This window comes from Oryzias melastigma, linkage group LG3 (genome assembly GCF_002922805.2).
Source record: "Oryzias melastigma strain HK-1 linkage group LG3, ASM292280v2, whole genome shotgun sequence".
NCBI lineage: Eukaryota > Metazoa > Chordata > Actinopteri > Beloniformes > Adrianichthyidae > Oryzias > Oryzias melastigma.
Window position 1 is genome coordinate 9,406,303 of NC_050514.1, and position 14,270 is coordinate 9,420,572.

Sequence of the window (14,270 nt, forward strand, 5' to 3'; positions counted from 1 at the left end):
GGGACGTTTACCAGGGAAATCTACACATCAGTGACAAACGAGAAGTTCATGAATTTAAACAAACTAAGAGCCTATTGATGAAGTCAATAAGCATTGAAACTTTTCTGTCAAGTAGATTCAAAAGGATTCCAACTGGACATTTCTGTAAAGCTGTAGCTGCTGGGCTTCAATGAAGAAGACTCTCCCAGCTACTTAATGTCAAACAAACCGTTTCATCCAAGGTGTGAGTCCAGAAGATGATGGGGATGACTCTCGGCTCCATTCGCTGTTCAGGTTACAATGTCCACAACTGCTGAACCGACTCATCGTAACGTTTTCATATTCTCTCCCACAGACCTGCACCGATCTGAATAGAGGGATGCATTTGTCATGGCTGTGTGGTCGGGAATCAAAAGCTTGGCTTAGCTTGTCACGCTGCAAACTGTTATCTCATTACAGCCCACATGGCAGCCAACCAAACAACTGAAGTGCTAAGGAAGCACAAAGAAGTGAAACTCCAGCAAACTGATGACTGCAAAGCAAACTTCACACTGGAGCCACGACCTTGTCATCAGTTATCAAGGATAGGAGGGTTTTAAACAGAACCTCCAGCAAATGAGTGGTTTTCCTCCTTTGGTAGAACTTTTCTAAGAATGACAATTGAATGTGGCATTACGGCTGGGTATCGATGATCATTTCCAGAATTGATTCGATTCACCAGAGCTGGATCAATTCAATTCCATTTGATGTGGACGAGGCTTTAGGAATGACTGACAGTGTTTCAATGCCAAAGGATTTAAAACAATTTTAGTGATTACTGTATTTTCTGGACTGTAAGTCGCAGGAGCCAAAAAATGCAAAATGAAGAAGAAATAACATGTATAGGTTGCACTTTTATGAGAAAAGTCCAACATTTAAGAACAAACCCAACAAGCCCAACACTGAACGTGATTCAGGCGTCAAATTCAAGTCCGCTGCCTCTTTTGACGTGCGTTAAATTTAATACTCAATACTTGTCCAAAAATGTGTTCATAAACTAGACGCTCCGATCGCGCGTGGTGAAGCTATCGTTTAGCCTCATCGCTACATGATGGAGGTTTTAACTGTATTTCTCATTTAAAATACACAGAAGATACGGATGATGTTGAGAGGTTAAGTTATTTACTTTAAAGAGCTCCACAAAAGCATCTATAATCATCGCTCCATTCTGGGTTCAGGACAGCAGATTTTTTTTTCTTTTACTTACGGCGAATGTTACCTTCTAGTGGGCACGCACGTATGTGCAGCTTTGGCGCCGGAACTTTCTGCCAGACCTGCTGTTCAGCCTGTGCGTGAGGCTGCAGCGTTCTCGCTTTAGAATGAGCGTAACTAAATCAGTGGATAGTATACATGCGAGCACATCTAGTTATATTATAGTCCAGAATTTTTTCTTTAACCTGCTTCTGGAATTTTTTCAGTACAAGCAAGGAAATTTTCTGGACAAAAATTCCAGTTCACAAAGCCACCCGTCAGCTTTTTAAAAAAAAGTTAGCTGTCTAATTTTGCTACTAGCTATCAATGTTGATGTATTCTTCGTCTCCTGTAAATTTAATGAGAAAATAACAATTAGCAGGTACTGATTTTTCATTCGCAAGCTTCCAAGAATTGAACGCTGGAACATGAGGTCACGCGACCGAATCTAGCAAGCTGATTGGCTGAGACTGATGTCTACAATCATACAGGAGCAGATTTCTGTATGATTATTTGATAATATGGAAAGAAATATTGATTTAATACCAAATTTGTGATTTAACTTGTGTAGTTTGTTTGATTAGCTTTCCAACAAAACCCTCCTTTCGTGGATTGGACAAGTAACGAGAAAGTTATGACAATTTAAAGACTAATCTTTGTTTCTGGTCACAAAAATGTCACTGTTTTGCAGTTTATTTAGGAATACAATTATACTCTACTTTTGATCACTTAAAATGTCAAAACTTTCTTATTCTTTGAGATATCTTATTAAACCTTATACCATTGAAATGGTCTCTTTCAGAGATCAGAGGAATCAGCTTCATTAGAAAATTGTTGTCACATACCTACTTCTAACCAGCAGGAGCTGCATCTGAATGACTGTTTTAAGCTGTTTATAACCCAGTTTGATGGCTTACTGTCCTGCATTAGTCCAAGGAGAGAAAAATAAAAGCAATAATAATAATGTCTTCATGCAAATAAGAAAAACATAAAGTCCATGAGGAGAATGATTAGATTCTCAGCCATGTTTGTTTTGAATAAAATAACGAATATATGAGCCTATTTATGTCTTAAAAAAAAAAAAAAAAGAAAAAAAATCATAAGTAAGAGTATAAGATGCACCCCTGGCCAATCTATGAAAAAAAACGCGACTTGTAGTCCGGAAAATTGGGTAACTTGAATTTTCCGTTTAGAAATAAATATTTTTGGGTAGATTTGGATTGTTTCCGTAGCACCGAGCTCTCTTGGGCTTCTGTTGGATGATCATCCATGTCACTTGCAAATGTTAAAATGAAAGCTCGCAACGAGGAGCTGGCTCCCAAAAAAAGGAACAGTTTATTCAGCTCTATGGAGCTGGTTTGGTTTGTGACTTTAGACTTTGAACAACAAATCACACACTGTAAAATCACTTTACAGCTTTTGTTACCAAAAGTAGGAGTATGACAAATTTGCTTCCACACATGACACAGAGGTACTCCGTGGAGTGGAAGAAGTGCCGCTCGCCGCTCTCTAGCACAAAACACGTGTAGCATCTATTTGGTTGCATTTTGAATTCAGATCAACTCCAAAAGGAGATGTTCAAATAAAAAAAGTTTGTGTTGAATATAGATATTTTGTCATTTTTGTTTAAGTAAAAGGAGGAAGGGAAGAAAAGTAAATGAAATTGGAGATCAAATTTGGTTAGATTTTATTTTCAGGCCCTTTGGCCCCACGGTTCACGAGCCAACAGACACTGATCCACATCCAGCTGAGACAACTGTTTCCCTCTTCTGAATGTCTCAACGATTGTCCACAATAATCCCAGACAGAATATGGATGCAACTGTTTTATCCCTATTAAGTAGCGTGTACTCTTTTTTACTTGCATACTTTTTTGTGATGGGCTTTTGCTTCCTTTATGACAACAATTTAGGATTTACATAACTGTGCAAATACCTCGGTATTACTTCTTTTTATTTGCTTAATTCATTAAGAAAAAATAGCTTACTGATAGAGGAAGGGTCCGACAACATTCATTTAAAAAGTCTGGATCCACTGATCCAATACCTGCAAGTTTATCATGTCTGTGAATGTAGCAGAACAATCACATTAGTCAAAATAACTGTACTTTAGGCACAGACGCATAGACTTCTGGATGAGGTCAAACTAAAGGTTAAAGCTGTTGAAGCTTTGCTTTTTGTTACACATACTTTTAAGTAACAACAAATGTCTTTGAAAAGCAATTTGAAATAAAAAAGAAAGATGAGGGTCTCTAATTTAAGTAATTCTTCCACCAAAAACTCAGCCTGAAGTCACTTTCTTGTTTTAATCGAGGAATCATCTGCAATCGAGTGGCCCAGTTCCCAGCACAGATATTTGGAGGAAATTGATTTTCGTGTGTTTTGCAGCTGATTGGGTTTAGCCTGGAGCCTCGCTTCTGAGCGGGAAATTTCAACTTCAAGCAGAGTCGTCAGTCAAACAACAGAAAAATGAAAAAAACTTAGAGTGTGTCACTTAACAAGTGGGAACTCTAGAGGTGACCAGGAGATTTGCTTTGAAAATGCGGAAATTAACCCTTTAACACCTGAGGCGCCGCCGGTGACACTAAAGCACAACATTTTTAAACATACTGTAACTTTTCAACCATTAACACGATCGATGTAATTCCAGTAGATTCTGAAGGAGAAAAGCAACCTTTCAGTGCTCGTTTTTGTCTAAATTATGAAAAAGCAAAAGTTTATTTTAAAAAAATAAAGTCCAATCAGTAATGTTCAATTCCTCCGCTGTATTTCTTCTTAGATTCTCTTTATTTCTTTTCTGCTTTATCACAGTTTATGAAATGATCAAATTCACCCAAACAGGTTAAAGGAAACTAAAAATGAAACTCATGTCTTTTCTACTGTGGAACATTATCAACATCTGAATAATGGTATTATTTTTATTTTTAGTTTTGTTATTTGTTCAAGATTGAAAACAAATAACTCCCTCTGTGGTGTCAAAGTAAAGGCTGGAAGTCATCTATAATTAAAGAAAAATGTAATAAAGCCACCTTTCAGTTTGATTTTGATCTTTTACTGCGCAAACTATGTATAAACCGCCTCAAAATGAGACTTCTAACAGGTATTGTTGGGTTAAAAATTGAGATTAAAATTGATTAATTAGATTGATTAATTAATTGCAGGTCACAATTAATTAATTGCTCAAAAACTTAATCACATGACAGCACTAGTCATAAGATTTCTCGACCTGATCTGAGACTCAGAACCTGGAAAAGTTTAGTATTTTGGTCCAAAAGGACAAGAATTCAGCTTTTGCCATCAAGACATTCCGTCCATGAGTCTTCACTTTGATGTTTCTGCTTATAAAACGGGTCATACGAGTCCGCCCCAGTTTTCAGAATCTGTTTTTTCGAGTCAGAAACTTCGGTGACCCGTCCCGGCCTGCACTGATCCAACATCTGTACTCTGGCTGCCTTATACTCGGCCCGGCGTGTTCAGTGAGTAACCACATTACTGATGCCTTCAGGGCGCATTCATTAGGTTTTGTAATGGTCATCCCCCCCTCCCCCCAGCCACTCCAGCGGACCCTCTAGGCAGAGCTCTTAAAAATCTTTCATCCTCCGTGCTTTTCATCCTCTGTACTTCCTTCCCGCCTTTGTTGCAGGATGAATAAGAGATGGAGAGCTGGCAGGCTGCTGGCCTTAATGGTCCCTCTATTTACCTCCACCTTCATGATGGCTAATGTTCCGTCACTGCCTCATCCTGACAAAACAACTCAAACGTCTCCACATATTCCCCTTTCAGACGCACTATTCTAGCTGCGTAATTAACACTTCCGCTAAATATTTTTCATGCTTTTTATATAACTAAAGTCAGAGCTTTAGACTTCAGAACTCCAATGTGAAATGAAAAACAGCAGCTCCTGCTCTCTGACTTATCTGATCCACAGATCAGTGATAATGTGGGCGGAGCATCAGACGTCTGGTTGATGATGTCGTAGAAGAGAAACTGCTATTCTATGGAAGACAAAAGAGCCAGTGGGCTCGGGTTCAAATCCCTGCTGAGTTCCTTTTGTGTGGAGTTTGCATGATCTCCTCATGCATGTGTGGGTTTCCTCCCACTGTCCAAAAAAGGCTTTACGGTTCATTGGTGATTCTAAATTGCCCCTATATGTGTGGTATTGTGTGGCTGACTGGTGACCTGCTCAGAGTGAATGCTGTCTTCACCAAACAGTAGCTAGGATAGGCTCCAGCAGCCCCTGACCCCAAAAGGGATTCAGCAGGTTTAGCAGTTGGATGGACGGACGGACATAGAGCAGGGATGGGAAAACTTTCTTACTCCTGGGCCACAAAGGAGACAGTAGAATTTGACAGAAGGGCCGGTTGTGGCGTGTTTTGGTATTTCACCTCGTAAAAGAAAGAAATGCCATGGTATCTGGACAAAAACGCCTTAACCTTGATTGAAAATGACTTTAAAACACTACATTTTTGAGGTTTTATTTTAAAACTGTAGTTTTTGTTCTAATTTTAGGGCCATTTTTTCCCAATGGATTGATGTCCCTCAGGGAAAAACTCAAACTCAGGGAAATGCTGCGTTCAAGTGGTGTTGGAATAATCTGAAAAATGACTGTCCGGCTTTTTAGATTAGATTAGATTAGAAATGGCTTATTTCAAGCAATTGAGAAGAGAAAAGTAAATTCATGTGCAATACAATTAATCATCAGAAGTTTACATCCATAAAGACATGTCAACTAATGATGACTGAGATTACCTGAAAGGGAGTGGGAGGAAGAGAATTTATATAATAACACCCCGGTTGACATTACCATTTCCTTTACCTGTATTATAATTATCCAGTTCGTAACTTAAGATCAGATATTTACATCTTTCCAACATAGATTCAGGTTCATATAAATACTCAAGTAACAATACATCACATGACTAGGTAAGTAGATACAGTATAACACTATTTAAGACTTTTTAAGACTATTTCAGACTTTGTCATTGCAGATGCAAAATACATAATTATCAGAATTGCCAAAATTCAGAAAAAATATGCAGAATATTTTTAATTAGAAAAAAAATCATTAATATAAGTCAAGTATCAAACATCAACAAAAATATATATGTATGTAGATGATTTTCCATTGGAAGAGTCATTAATGTAAAGCAAATATAGGAATCTATGTGGATTTTTTTTATATGGAAAAATCATTAAAATAAATCAGGATTTTTTTTTTTTAATTACATTTTATTTTTATTAGAAAAGTTCAGTTTAGAAAACACTTGGAAATCACACATGAATATGAGGAAAAACAACAAATCTTCAAACACTACATGAATGCAGAATACATTTCTGCGCCTGAGCAAAAGTCAATTCATTTGTAGTGCGCCATCTGTGGGGAGACGCCTGAATTAAGTAAAGTAAGTAAAACAATCAAACTCATTCATGCAAGTTTAGCCCACCCTTGACATAGAGCAATATATCAATAGATACCTGAACAACATAACCAATCATGCCTCTCACTTTTGCCTATGTTCTAATAAACATATTTTATCAAAAAGGCCAGACGCCATTGTATGTTTGCCCCAAAGTACAGTTTGTTTTGCCTTTACTATTCAGCCGTAGAAAAGTAACTAGTGATAAGGCTAGCTGGCAAGGTTCAGTGGATCACATGAAGAACACACCTGGTATGCTCACTAAACAAGCCACAGCAAGACTTTTTTATAAATACAATGACATTCATGTAACACCCTGTACAATATAAAACCAGGTCCATTAAAACTAAGTCATTAATTCCTACCTTATCAGCAGATTTTCTGTAAATGAGCGAAAAAAAAAAAATAAATCTGCCAAAATAGGTCTTACCAAGGTTTCTTAGTTTAAGAAACAAATTCTCGTCACTAAGACATCTAAAAAAAAAAAAACATTATTTTGCTGTTGAATTTTTTTTCTTGATCAGTTTATCTTTCTGGCAGGTTTTCTTGTAACAAGGTCTTTTTATAGATTCAGCCTTTGAAGTGTCATGTTTTGGTTTCTCCAAATGACTCAGCATTAATCTATAATGTAAGCTAAATTACATTGTCTTTTATTAAGACAAATGACAAATGAAAATCCTAGTATATTTTTTATTGGGCTCATAAACCCCTTCCTTTTATTTATTGGTGCATGGTTCTATCTACGGTCCAGAGGAGGAGTATATGAGTTCAGGCCTGTTGGGGACATAGTTAGAGTAGCTAATCAATCTGAAGTGTCATCATGTTTTCACAAAGACATACTTTTTACTGTGTTTTAAAAATCTGATGCTCAAGCGAATCATAGGAGTCATTTTTAAGCTGAAATGTACAACACCGGACATGTACCTCCAACTTCAGGGTTGCTGGTTCTAGTACCTATAGCAGAGGACAGGTGGCTAACCTTCCTCCTGTCACTCCATCGTGTTTGACTTGAGTGAGGCCCTGCACCTGAATTACTTTAGTGAATCTCCTTCCAAGTCACAGGTCAGTCTGTGTCAAACTGCACAGTAATTAATCTGAAACTGGTTGAGAAAGAACAAGATCTTGAAAAAAGTTTGCTGTGAGAGATAGCTATTATGACATGTTTGCTAAATACTGCATCAGCTCCAGCTACAGTCAGACGAAGAATTAATCCTATCTTTTTATATTTTTGTTAAAAAACATTGAGAACTTTTTAGGTCAGAAGCAATAAAGGTAGAGTTCTTAATATTACAAAATATTAGCTAAATGCCAAATTAGCCTACAAACTGGAATCATGTCTAAATTAGCCAAATACAGCTCGCATAATACTAAAATGCTCGCTTAATTGCTAAATTAATTAATTGCTTAATTAAGCAAAAACTTGTGAATCCGTCTAAATTAGTAAAAAAATACAACTAGTATAATGTTAAAATGATAGCCAAACCCCAAACTAGCCAATAAATTGGAAATGTGTCTAAACTAACCCCAAAACAGCTGGCATAATGCTAAAATTTTAGCTCAACTCCAAATTAAGAGAAAAACTGGAAAGATGTCTAAATTGGCAAAACACATCAGGTATAATGCTAGAATGTTTGCTTAGCTCCAATTAGGCAAAAAAAAAATGGAAAAAATGCTAAATTAGCCAAAACAGCTAGCATAATGCTAAAATGTTGGCTAAACTCCAATGTAGCCAAAAAACTGGAAACATGTCTAAATTAGAAAACACATCAAGTGTAATACTAAAATGTTTTCTTAGCTCCAAACTAAGCAAAAACAAACTAGAAACATCTCAAATTAGCCAAAAACAGTTGGCATGAGGCTAAAATTTTAGCTAAACCCCAATTCAGAAAAAAAACTGAAAAATATGACTATATTAGCAAAAAAAAAAAAAAAAACAGCTATCAAAATTCTAAACTGTTAACTTAGCTCCAAATTAAGCAAAGAACTGTAAAAATGCCTAAATTAAAAAAAAAAAAAAAAAAAAAAAAAAAAACAGCTAGCATAATGCGAAAATAATAGCTTGGCTCCAAATTAAGCAAAACACAGCAAACATGTCTAAATTAGCATATAACTGAAAACATGTCTAAATTATCAAAATACAGCAACCATTATGCCGAAATGGTACCTTAGCTCCAAATCAAATTAAAAATTTGGAAACAAGTCAGAAGTAGCAATAAACACCTAGCATAATACTAAAATGTTAGCTTATCACCAAATTAAGCACAAAAGTGTAAATGTGCCTAAATTAGCAAAAATAAATAAATAAATAAAAAAACAGCTAGCATAATGCAAAAATGTTAGCTTAACTCTAAATTAAGCAAAAACCAGGACACGTCTTCATTAGCCAAAAACAGCTAGTAATGCTCAAATGTTAGCTATGCTCCAATTTAGCCAAAAAACTGGAAAAAGTCTAAATTAGCCAATAACAACTAGCCTAATGCTAAGATAAAAGCTAAAACATGCTAAACATTTTAACATTTGAATGGTGTTTATGAATACCACAAGTACAAGCTGAATCCTAAACAAGCTGAATGTTTTGATACCAAGATTACCGAAATCGCTGAAAGTGTGATTTAATTTTTACATGCCAAAAAATGTACGGAAAGGAGCTGGAGAACCACTATGGTGTGAATGCACTGATGATTATATATAAAAACACAACGTTTTTCTTCAACTGCATTCAAATCAAATGTTTGTGTTATGAGGACGAAGTGCAGTCTGGATAAAAGTGCGTTCAAGCCAGAAAATCATTCTCTCCTTTCATTTAGTGCCACCTGTGCTGCAGACTCGGTTCTTTCCTTTGTAAAGAGTGCAGATGTGAGCGACAATGAATGGGAACAGGAATGAAAAGTATGCAGGTAGAAGGACATGCAGGTACGGTGAGCTGCAGCACCACAACAGCCTGGAGCTCAGAAGACCAGAAGGACGGAGCGGCGCTTTCTCCTGCAGGACTCAGACCAGGACTTCAATGCGTTTGAAAGGAGGATGTGTTTGTGTGGGTTCAGCTCCAGAAGCTGCTGTCTGTTGATGACAGAGTCAGCAGCCTGTGACTCTGTCATCAGTAGGACTGTTCTATTTACCACCAATCACAGTCACAGAATGAGATCCTGACAGCAGTTCATTTTCCCTCCATGTAAATCATAAAAACACCAGGAAGACTTGAAGGTCCCACGCCAGTGAAAACTGTGTTTTTGCTGATTTTAATGTAGTGTTTTTCTCAAGATGGAGGACATATTTAAAAGAATTTAACACTGCATTTCTGAGTATTTCTTTATTCAAATCGTTGTGAATCAGGAGAAGTGGCAAAAATGCCGTGTGAAAAGCTTGTTATGTACAAACTACAATCAGCCGGCCTCAAGCTGCCTGCTCCGCTCTATTCTGATACATCCACTTGCAGGCGTATAGATCCATGAACATCGTTGTTTTCCTCATCTGAGCTGGAATCTGGATCAGAACTGAACAGCTGGATAGAAATGATATTGCTCACCATTTTTGTTTCACTGCTAATGTTAGCTCGGGGCTGTGGGGGGCTGTAAGCTCGTGAGAGAGTGTGTAAATAAAGAGATGATGGGATATAAGTGATATACTGATATATTTGGGCTAAAAGTCCCGCCCATAAATCAGAAACAATTTCTTTAATGAACTCCTGCTGCTCTGCAGAAACTAACACTACGTCTGAATTCCTTCCCTACTCACTATATAGTGTGTTCGCCCCTTTGTGATGTTTCAAAAATCTTCTTTACCAGAAGTCTTTGCAAAAAACTAGCGAGAATCGATGCTCATATAGACCACAATGCATTGCGGTCGAACAATTTTTGCGAAAAAATTTTTGTTTTAATGTCATTTTTTAATAAACCATCCACATTTTCATCATCAGAACACAGTGGAGTCATAAATAGACGTAATAAAATCTTTGTATTGATTCAATTTTCACTTTGGGAAATCGGCAATTAAATTGACCTTTTGTAGCACAGGTTTTCAGATCTAACTTATGTAAAATTCAGGGCCGGGAATCGATTATAAAAATCAACTAATTAATAGCAAACCTATGAAAGATTAATCACGATTAATCGCAATCATTTTTTTATTTACAGTATTCCTGACCACTTATTTATTATCTCTGAATAATCACAATATGAAATCACACACAAAACTGTATTTAGAACATTTATTTTTAATTAGTGATTTCAATTGATTAAAAAAAAGAAATCTGATTAATTGCACTTTCTGTTGTGATTAATCACGATTAATTAATCACGATTAATCATAGTGTTTACCAGGTAAAATGTATTTGTACAACATGGCGCCAGACCATGGATCAGGCAGTCGGCTTTTTGTGAAAAAGTGATCAAAACCAAAAACATAGCAAGAATAACGTACTAAAAACCCATTTAATATTTTTTTTCTTTTGTAAGTAACTATGGTATAAGTGGGATAATACCTGACAAAACGTGTTAACGCACGCCATGGAAGACTGAACCACCGGGTTAAAGCGAACGACTGTTTCTTCGGTTAATTTGAGTTAATAATCTTAACGCATTAATTCTTTTTTATTAACCCTGTACGTTAACTCGTTAATGTTCACAGCCTTAGTGAAATTGAAACTTTTTTAAAATAAACCTCCCTCCCATTGTGGAGATTAAAACGCATGTTATTTAAAAAGGTTATCTGTTTTCTCAACATTTGTACTGCAGGGCGGCTATAACTGAGCAGATCTAAGGTCTCATACTGGTGCTCGACACTTACACCCCTTCAACCAAAGCAAAACCAAAACTTTTATTACATTTAAAAAACATTAGCATGTCTGCTTTTTAATTGGATCAGATTTAGGGGCAATTCTGCAATTATAGACATAAAAATCAATTCCAGAGAAAAAGAAAATTCAAACCATTTAAGTCCAGAATCTACCAGTCAATACTTTTACTTATTTATCAAGTTATCCGAAAAGCTTACAGAGTCAGTGTTTAGATTAAAAGAATGTTTTCTGAAGTTACTATTCTAGAAGAACAAGTTTCCAGACAGAAAGAAACCATCAAACTAACCCAACAGATTCTTAAATTACCTGCTGCTACGTCAAAAGATTTCAGATCAAGGTTTTCTCTAACAGTGGCCGGTCAGTGAAGTGATGGGAGTGAGAAACGCTCTTATCACCAAGAGCACTAAAAGGGAAAGATTTAATCAAAGTAAGAGCTCGGGAGGCCTGAAAGGCTGCAGGACTTCATTACAGAGCCACGTTCATGACAAATGCATTGGGATTGAATGGCACCTCTCATGCTCCAGGCTGCCATCTAGCGTTCACGGCGCGTCACTACGCCAGTCTGAAAGTCCCTGACTTCACACCTGAAACTGCTGATGAAGAGCGTGCACGCGCACAAACCCATCATTGGTCTACTAAACTTTGAATCAAATGACTTCTCAACATAAAAACTAAACTAATTGAAAAAAAAAATCACCCACTTATATTTGTTTTGAGATGCTGTATCAATAGTTTGGCTTATTATGATTAAAGCTGCATTCCAAACAGCTATCTCTTTAATGCTGAAGGAAGAAAAGTGAATCCGATCATGCTCTCACCTGCAGCACTGATGAGTCCTGAAGAAAGTTCATCCCCGATAAATGTGTTGCTGCAGAGCTTCTTCGAGAAGGAGCTGCAGAGACCAGACCTGCGCCGAAGCAGCTGCAAACTTATCCGAGTCCCTGCGCGGCGGCGTCCGTCCGTCCGTGCGTCCACAGCGCAGCCAAAGAGCCGCGGAGGCTGCGGAGCGTTCACCGGCGCGTCACCGCCGAGAGGCGGTCACCGTGTTCGCTCCTGACTCATTACTGACGTCACTGTACAGATCAATGATTGAAAAAAATCCGAATAATCTTATAAATATTGTGAGCGCGTGTTATCTGAGGCAAAGTTTGGTCCAAAAGGACCTTTTACAGTTTTTTTTTTTTTTGTTTCCTAACCAGTGGCGGTCCTGGCACAGATGTGGTCCTGGGCGAGCCCCACCAGGAGCGCCCCTCTGTGCCCCCCACCCTCATTACGACCCAGAAATGTAAAGTTCAAATATTTAACAAATACCAACTACAAAAAGTATTATGAGAAGCTTGTCAATCCTTATAGCCTATAGGACTGTTATAAAAAACAAAACAAAAGTAAGAATAACTCTCATAAGGATAATATAACACCATCACACATGTTTAATTGCAGATTAAAAATACAAATCAACCTAGAAAACAAACTATAAACTTGGTCTACTTCACTCTGTAGGAATTAAAAAATGTGCCACAGATAATTTGGAGCAGCATCTAATAGGAATGGAATAATGGAACCTCTTCTTTTCCCTTCAGGGGTTCCCACAGCGAATCAGTTTCCTCCTAAATGAATGCGATAATGGAGCATTCCTACTAAATATTTAGACAAGTATATCAAAGTAGAGGGACTAAATCTGTACATTTCAAATGCAATTTCTGACAACAAGCTGAGGAGCCATGACAAAGTAATTCTAATAATACTGAGAATAAAAGACAAAGTATGGAATAATATCTAATCTAAAGCATTAGTAAATGAATTAACTTAAATTGGATGGATATGAGCAAATATTAAATTGTATTTAATTAGCTTAATGCACAAAAATAGTTTGGATGAACTAAACATTAAAAGTATAGGCTAACAATAGCCTTAGCCGAACTTTTCATATATTATTGTTCATGTTAAATAAAGTTGTCTTAGGCTTAAATAATAAGTATAGCAATGTTTTATATCATACCTTTGTTCTTTCACGTTTCTCTTGGTCTTCTATCCTCTTTCTCTACATTGGGCACCGGAAGGTTTTGGCCTTTTCATTTTATTGCTCTCACAAAAATAAAAGGGTTAGCATCTGACACCAACTAGCGCTTAGCATCGCATCAGTTCAGCCTCGGACTAAACCAATTCTTGTGATAGTTTATTTGAGAGATTGGAATTGAGTTTAAAAAATACAATCATGGTGAATGCAAGCCATAATTAGGTGTGACTAATTAAAGTGGTTTAAATTAAAAGTAGTTTAAGCTTAAGATGAGTGTGAGACTGAAAAATTCCCCCAATCACCTGTGTTTGATTCACCCAGCCACCGGTGAATTGCGCCCCCCTCTCGCATATTTTGACTTGGTATGTTCCACAGTGTAATGTCCTGCAATGAGCCGAGGACGCCAGTTTGAGCGTCGGCCAGCAGAGGGCGCTGTTTGATAGTTAAACTCACCTTCAGACAACAGAACAGACTCTCCGCCGTTCATATTACAGAAAAGAAATACTGAATGATTTTTTCCCCCTCATCCGTGCCGCCCCCCGGAAAATGCCGCCCTGAACAACTGCCCACGTCACCCATATCGAAAACCACCACTGTTCCTAACAGGTGACGTCACCAAAGCTGAAGCCTGAATGTTGAAAGAACTCATCTTTTAGTTTAAATCATTGGTTGTGTCTGAGCTTCTGTAACTACCGCTGACAGACTGTCAATGTTCACTACTTACTACTAAATGGATATCATTGACTGTATATGAAAACTGGACTGAGTGACTCCTCCCCCCGGTGTTTACCTGCTGGCTCCAGGAAGCCAAAATCCCATTGACTTCTACAGAGA

The 14,270-nt window shown here is 37.3% G+C and overlaps 1 protein-coding gene across 2 annotated transcripts in view; it reads right to left on the minus strand.

Moving 5' to 3' along the window:
• The window catches only part of LOC112140290 (multiple epidermal growth factor-like domains protein 11), a 131,640-nt gene extending 117,699 nt beyond the window's left edge, over positions 1–13,941 (minus strand). For both annotated transcript variants that reach the window (XM_024263200.2, XM_036217354.1), the window contains exon 1: positions 12,238–13,941. The gene's annotated coding sequence lies outside the window, so the exon portion shown is untranslated. The remainder of the gene's footprint in view (positions 1–12,237) is intronic.
• Between the last annotated feature and the right edge of the window lie 329 nt (positions 13,942–14,270).